Genomic DNA, 7,920 nt, shown 5'->3' with positions numbered 1-7,920 from the left:
ATCACATTCAGACTCCTCAGGTCAAAAGTATGGAAAAAGGGGGAAAGGCTGTGCATACTATGCAGGTTCTGTATATTAGAATGTATATACATGACTGCATGACTACCATGTCAAACATTTGACTTGGTGCTTCTGAAGAGCCTTTGTTGTATTTCATCAATCATTTCCAATTGTGTTTCAAGGATCAAGTCTAGAGCACAGGCCAAAATAAAGAGAAGAATAACAGACTGAATGCATATTTCAAGGTTTATCTGCTGGATGGGGAAAAAAATTCCAATCAACAATAGTTCAGTCTATTGTGGATATCATGAAAGTCCCAAAAGGTTGCCACTGCATCAGCATCAACCTTAGATTATTTTAAACAGAAGATGGCATGCCCTAGAAAAAAGCCCTAGAATGAAACGAGAGGTTTTCTTCCTTTTATGGTATGCTCATGAATATTTAGATAACCTGCGTGCTGATTGGTTGGTTTACAACGAGTGAAGCTCCGGAGCAAAGACGCAAACATGGCCGACAGCACTCACTGAAACAGCCAAGGTGGAAATACTATGGAGACATAGGTGTTGAACAGCATATTTGAGCGTGAATCAGAGGAAGAATCTGAGATAGAGGAGCAACCAGTCGCCCATAGATTGGAAATGACTACTTCAGAGTGGTAAGTTTTGTCATTTACTTGAGTTTGCCACATGTAGCCCAGTTAGCTAGCTGTAATACATACAGTCAGACATTCTCTGATACAGTCGGCAACTAGTCATAATCGTGGTTACCGCCCCCAGTTGCCGTGGTTACCGTGGCTGAAAAGCCCCCGAGGGGGAAAACATTCGTTTTGATTGCATGTAATCTAATGGAGGTGCAGCGGCTTGAGTACAGAAAGCACCTATAAAAATATGAAATCTTTTAGCAAACATCACTAAACGGCACAAACACGTTTCAACTGAGAGTTATCTGTGTGTCAAGGAGGTTAAGGGTAACATTAAGTTCCTTCATTTAGCTAATTCCAGTTAAACGGCCAGAACTGTCTCGAGTGTACTCATTGTAGAACTGCTTTCAATGGCCGGACTGTGTAGCTCGGTTTAGCAAGCTAACCCTTTTGCCTTAACATCACATACTCGTAAGTTGCATCTAAATTTATTCTCACATGAATGCACATTCCCTACAATGGCCGTGGAAATAGTTTTAACAAGTAATGTGTACCAGTTGGTTATGTTACACTGACGATATAAAGTTAGCTAGTTAGCAACCTAATGATGCTACCATTGAATATAGCTTCCAGAGAAATTTGTCGTCAACATTGTGAAATCCAGGGTAAATTAAGTTTTTAGCATACACTGGGCAGTTAAGTAAACACAATTCCTTCACATTATTGTGTTCAGAAACAAGCAGAACTCCACCTGAATGTAAAACAAATGTATAAAGTCTAACTGTTAGCGAGTTCGCCCATTGACTTCCATTGTGTGAGGTTAGCATGCTTTCCCCCTCGTGGGGGGCGGTAACCTTTCCGAACGTCTTAACCGACTGTAGTGTTGTAGACTAAGCTAAACATTGTATTAGGTTCGTTTTAGCATTGTAAGCAACAGAAGTTATTAATTTGCACACAAACAAATGTTTTACAACTTGTACCCTTGTGCAATTTTTGTCAAGATGTCCAGTTAGAAGCTAGCCGAAAAGTTCGTAGCCAGTCGTGGGCAGTTCAGGCTATGCTGTAGTGAAAGGAGTGCTGCTTGCAAGGAAAGTACTCGTTTTAGTCAGAAAGTATATTCTCCTGGTGAATAGGTCATCTGATTAGGAGTTGCATACATTATTGTAGTGGTAATATGCGATCTTACAACAGGACGTCCAGTTAGCTGGGCAGGAGCTCTGTGCAGTTCGTAGGCTATAACGTTATGGCTGAAGTGAAACGAGTAGCCTACTGCTGCTCGCCAAATGAAAATATTACGTTTGTGTCAGTAGGTCTAATGTACTCGTGTAACTACTATCCTGCTGATTAAGTCATCTGATTATCGAGATTTTTACGTTCTTTCCATGTAGTAATGTATGATCTTACAACGAGACGTCCAGTTAGCTGGGCAGGAGCTCTGTGCAGTTTGTAGCCTATGGCTGAAGTGAAACGAGGTCGACGAAAGTATTACTAGGCTAATTTGTGTCAATTCAAAAACACTTATTTATCCCCAAGGGGCAATTTACATAGTACAATGGAGTAGAGTACAATAATCAAAAATCCTATAAATATCACTGTTTAAAATACAGTAGGTACAGTCAGTGTAATGTAATCTTGTAACTATCCTGCTGACATCTGATTGAGATTATTACCTTCTTTCGTAGTAGCCTAAAATGTGATCTTACAACTCTGGTAACTAAAACTGGAGACATTTGCTACTTTGTGCTACCTGCTCATTCAAAATTACGAAATAACAGCAGGGAAATTATGTTTGTTTTTACAGGTTTATTTCCCCTGGGGATCAATAAAGTATCTATCTATCTAGGTTATTAAAAGAATGACCCAGGTTCCTGAGGAGCTGACCTGAATGACCATCATGGCCTCGATCCGTTGTGCCTTTGTATTCTTTGCAAAATGCAATGAATATTTACAGAGCTGACCATCCATGGCCGTTTGAGAATCAGAGGAATGGAAAGGTGAGGACAATCTGATACAAGTGTTAGCAGTCACAGTATATAAATAAAATATTTTTAACCAATACACATACACAGACCCCTTTTCGACTGAACCATGACACATGTTTAGCAACAGCATCCTCCATGGAAGGTCTGTCAAGCTGAGCACACAAGTCCTGGGGCACAGGAATCCGCTGGACGACATCCCAATAAGGAAGAGGGTCTTTGATGATCTCGAAGAGGACAAGAAAGAGGACTTATATTGGATACTGTAATACAGTGCATTGTAGGCTGTATACTGTACAATAAACAAATTGTATGGCCCTGAACATTGTGCTTTGTTTACAGTACTGATGATGATTTCGACACCAGTAGCATCAGGGGCCTGTACTACGAAGGGAGCTTAACCTACCCAGATGTAACCCAGGGTTACTTTGTTAAACCAGGGTTGACAAATCCTGGTTATCTTAAGTGGTGTTAATCGGTACTATGACGCTGATTATGAAGTTGATTTTGTTGAGCCGGGGTTAACCTGTGCGCGTTCACATAAAAGGGGCGGGTTGCAGCGCACGTCACCACTTTCAATGATGACGCGATCACCTTATTTTACGGATGAGGAATGCACAATTATTATGACTTAAGTTATGAGGAATTAAAACCCACTCTCGACAAATACGCCGGTGAGTGAGCAAAGCAAGGCTGTTGGCAACGATTACAGATCGGGTAGCCTAAATGCCTAAAAGTAAAGTTTTATTCCCACATGTTCTTCAAATATGTGTTACGGAGGATTAGTAGTTTACGGAATGTCTGAAATGAGTTGAAATAATTAAATAGCCTAATTTGAGTTTATAGAAAGGCCTACAGATGCAACCCAATTCAGAAGTGGGCAAATAGATTACAGTAATAAGGATAATTGAATGTTTAAGTAGCCCCCATTGACTGATTTAGTGTATACCTAATCCTGTGAACATTTCAGATGCAACACCATTGCCAAACGCACATGGCAGCAGGTGAAAATGAAACACAAAAACATTATTCAGAATAGTAGGTTTATATAGTTATAGCTTGCATTAATATTTCTTAATTATGAAAACATGTAGGCCTAGCTTATAGCCTTCACTTGGCCTCTGTTTTACAGCTAACAAGAAACAGGTGTCTTCGAACACTACTGTAGGAGGAAAGGCACCAGAGTGTTTTACAGTAGCAGAGGAGTTGGCCATCGCAAATAATAGTGGAAGGCCAATTATGGAGGGGGTTGAGGGAGGCATTCGGTCGGATTCTGGTGCTGTGGAAATGTGTAGCCTTTATGTGCAGGGTACAGTAATATGACATTCAATTCAAGTTTGTTAAAATGGTGATTTTTATTTATTAGGCCTACTGTAGGCTATGTCCGATTTATTTTCGGCTATTCTTGCTCAGATGTTCAGCATACTGTAGGCCTATGTCCGATTTATTTTCGGACATACAGTATTCTTGCATCACCGATTGAATACATGAATGTCCACGTACGGGCATTGCTATGAGACGTCTTCCTAGATCATCTGACAAAGATAACGAATTCCCTCGGCTGACAATCTCTTCATAGAGAATATAGTCCGGGTAGGCTATATATATTTTCTGGCGGTCTCTAAATCCCTCGCCCTGCGAAGAGAGTCCCTCACGATTTGCGCCCAATGTCGATACGGATCATCCAGGTAATGATTACATGTCTCGAGAAATTGTTAGTGGAGGGGTGGTACTTATAAAGGGTGTGGTTAACGGAAACCTCGGGTTAACCAAGAACATAACCTGGTCGGAGCAGGTTTGAGATGCAGCGTAAATTGCCATGGCAGCATACCTCGGTTAAAACCTATCCACCTTTCGTAGTACGGGTTAATCGGGAAGTTACTCTCGAAGTTACCCAGATAAGCCAGAAACCCCGCTTCGTAGTACAGGCCCCAGGTCTAAGACAGCCTGTTGTGTGTGAATCGATAAGTTCTTTTTAGTGCCTATACTGTCGCACATTTTGATTTGTTGTTTGTAATAAAAATATATATTTTATTAAACTTACAAATTGTTTGGCAAGTCTGTACATAGTTTCTCCTTGGCTGTCTTCTGTTGTGGGGACTCAGCATTCTCATTAAAGTGCATGGCTGCTAGATAAAACCTAAACCAAACAACAGAAATGTTGTAACACAAATGAAAGTGACTTTTGCATGCACACACCAAGCTGTTAACTCACAGCAAAAGCATTTGCTAATATTCTAAGCCCCGCAAGATGCCACACTTGGAGCATCTGTTTGGCACGCTGCCGTTCTTGTAATGTTCTAAAATAAGAACGTGCAAATAAATCCATTGTATCTAGACAACACGGTTTTCAACATATCGACTAGATATCATTTGAATTGATAACGTGAAGTTGTTTCCACTTCTGACATCAAAAACGTATGTGTTATATGGGTATGGGTTATATGACAGCTTAGCAACCAAACTATCGTGTTACTCAGCTTCAGTTAGCTATCTTGCTGAGAACATAACCTGTCAGAGATCTCGACAAACATGCATAGTAAAATGTAGGTTAACATGACAACACAGGTCTTATCCGAATGACACACAGGAAAATTAAATAGCCTTGCCAATGAACTAAATCACACACTCTACTTGCTAGATACACGTTAGCATGGCTAATAACTGCTTAGCGACAAAATAATACTTAGAAGCGCTAAGCAGTGTATCTGGTAAGGCTAAGCTACATCTAAGATAAATCCTAAAATAATCCTTACCACGTATTGATCAACAGATATATCCATTAACTACATAATCTACCAACATCAAACAATTTAAATATACGTTATATAGTGTAAAATGTGTGTTTAAATCGTACCCAAAAGCGATGTACGGAACACTGTTACTGTTTCGTGAAGTGATGTACGGAATACTGTTAAGGGACAAATTTGGCGAAATCAGAGAAGATCAATAAATCACCCATAGGCTACAGCAGGGGTTCTCAAAGTTTTGATTGGTGAGGGCCAATTCAGGAACCCAACATTGAAATGAGGGCCGCCAAAGGGGAGGGGGGAGAAAAAGAAAAAAAAAAAGAACCTGGAAGAAAATCGTTTTTTAATCATTTTAATGACCAGGTTGCATCTCCACAGTTTAAATGTATTGCATTAAACACATTTTAATTCATAACTGAGGCTAAACCTGGCAAAACTTGTGAAAATCTTAAGAAAAATTGCAATGCACACACAATCCCTGGGGTTCACAAATTTGGGATATAACAGTTCTGGTTGCAGTCCATTTCAAGTACAAACTTATTGAGAACAAACGTCTCAGTGTGCCTTGCTTCTTATCAGCATAGGCCTTATTCAGTGCCAATTCCAGCTACCAAAGCACCACAGGAAAACCTGACGGCCACGAAACACCACTAAATGGAGATTCATTCTTTTCAAAGCACACAGTACAGTTGTACAGTTGTACAGTTTTACAGATGTTATCAGATGTTATCGCGGGCCGCCAGAAATGTTTCCGCGGGCCGCCATTGGCCCCCGGGCCGCACTTTGAGAACCTATGATTTACAGCATGCGGTTGTGATGACCTTACGGTCGGAACAGCCCCTCGTTTCAGTAACAGCAGCTTAGCAAATCCTGCTTAACTGTACAAGGTTTTGAAAACTGCCTTCGGTGAAATGTTTTGCAAATTAATAACGGAGTGTTGAACTTTGCAGGGATCTTCTGGTAGAAAAACATTATCCATGCCCCCCGAACTTTTGAATCCTTGGGAAGACTATGGAAAGTCTCAGCTTTCTTTGTAGCCTAAGTTTCAGCCTGGAACACTGCATTTACGACCGTGGCTCATTTTCGATATCCTTGAAGAACTGTCTGCTTTATAATTCCTGTGGAAGTAAACGAGCAGGCAGCTAAACTAGTGTTTGTCTCATCTTCGCTCTCCATTCACCGTCCTGGGCTCAGAGCACCAGTGGGCTGGTCTGTATGTAAATTTTGAGGCGTGACAAATGTACAGGCCAGAGCCAAATAAGGTACCACCTGCGAATTTGCGTAAACTCGCAGCTTCGTTGGGATTCGCCCATTTTATGGCGGGAGTTTCGAATTGTGAGATTTACATAGGAAGGAGGTGTCGGTGGGGTTTTGAAGTTCTCTGTATGTCCATTTCACCCAATGAACTATCGCTATTCATCTATGACAAAGTAAACTCGGTTTTGCATTCTATGACCCCTTTAAGTTTAATTTCACTGGTGGTTACGGCCCTTGGAAATTGGAAGTGAGTGAAGCATCCCCAGACCAACTCTAAACAATTGGTCTGATGTCAGTCAGGGTAACGTTGAACCGCAATAAAGTCAGTTTAACTCTCAATATTACTGTAAACATTTGGGAACTGAAGAGACCATTTGCTGGAGATTTTAGAATGAAACGTCAAGAAAACAATCCTCATGAACTGGAAATCTAGGAACAATGTTCACATCACTCATTGGAAAAACTTGTTAACAGACTATATATCATTAGAAAACCTATCAACTACAAACGTAATCAATACTCAGGATACAACCTCTCCTTGGTACCCCTTTATCACCTACCTACAGTCCTGACCCTCTTTGCCTGAGATCCATCTCCACACCAACACACTTCATCAACAGATACACATATCCTCGAACACTGGGCAGGGGATGGTAGCTGGAACTATTATTGTTATTATTATTATTATTATTAGCATTATTATTATTATTATTATTACTATTATTGTTATTATTATTATTAATAATAGCAAATAAATAGCATCCCCTTCTTCCCCTCCCCCTTTTATTTACATCTCTGATAACTTTACTAATTTCACTCTCTCTGCCTCTCTCATCGTTTTTATGCCGGGGCCCCATTGGATGGCTTGGGAGACTCGGTCCTGGCGGGTCGCTGTGTGGGTTTGGCATTGGTTGGGTCCTGTGGGTTATCTGTTGGCCCTGGGCCCCCGTTGTGCACCCTCCTAATACGCTCATGCACACGCCTTGTCCTGGAAGCACACAGCACGCTTACTATCTTTTAATTGCACTACATATTAGGTGACATTCATAAAACATAAACAAAACCACAAAACAGGCTAGGGTAAGGGTGGAGTGCAGGTAGATACCTCATCAGGTGTCTATCTGCATGCCTCACTTATTTTAATGCACACATTACAGAGGAGGCATACATCTTACACAGGGTAAGTGTGGTTTGCATGGGGAAATCCTGACAGATATTCACCATGCATGCCCACTTCTTTTAATGCTACACACTAGATAGAGCTCTCAACCTAGCCATTCACATACATATTTAG

At 40.8% G+C, this 7,920-nt stretch overlaps 2 long non-coding RNA genes across 4 annotated transcripts; one reads left to right on the top strand and one right to left on the bottom strand.

The window, feature by feature from the left end:
* Window positions 1-2,197: 2,197 nt before the first annotated feature.
* Window positions 2,198-2,942, top strand: LOC125302314. 2 transcript variants are annotated; one of them, XR_007194890.1, is made up of 3 exons: window positions 2,198-2,441; window positions 2,484-2,634; window positions 2,750-2,942. It is a non-coding gene; the product is annotated as an uncharacterized LOC125302314 (long non-coding RNA). The 2 variants fall into 2 exon arrangements; XR_007194889.1 differs by having other exon boundaries at window positions 2,744-2,942.
* Window positions 2,759-6,298, bottom strand: LOC125302315. Of its 2 annotated transcripts, none has more exons than XR_007194892.1 (3): window positions 6,172-6,298; window positions 4,664-4,759; window positions 2,759-2,846 (listed from the first exon to the last, which is right to left on the bottom strand). It is a non-coding gene; the product is annotated as an uncharacterized LOC125302315 (long non-coding RNA). The 2 variants fall into 2 exon arrangements; XR_007194891.1 differs by lacking the exon at window positions 6,172-6,298 and adding an exon at window positions 5,477-5,555.
* Between the last annotated feature and the right edge of the window lie 1,622 nt (window positions 6,299-7,920).

Source organism: Alosa alosa, chromosome 10 (assembly GCF_017589495.1).
Source record: "Alosa alosa isolate M-15738 ecotype Scorff River chromosome 10, AALO_Geno_1.1, whole genome shotgun sequence".
Taxonomy (NCBI): domain Eukaryota; kingdom Metazoa; phylum Chordata; class Actinopteri; order Clupeiformes; family Clupeidae; genus Alosa; species Alosa alosa.
Note: the sequence above shows the minus strand (reverse complement) of the source record. Positions and strands in the feature narration are given on the sequence as shown.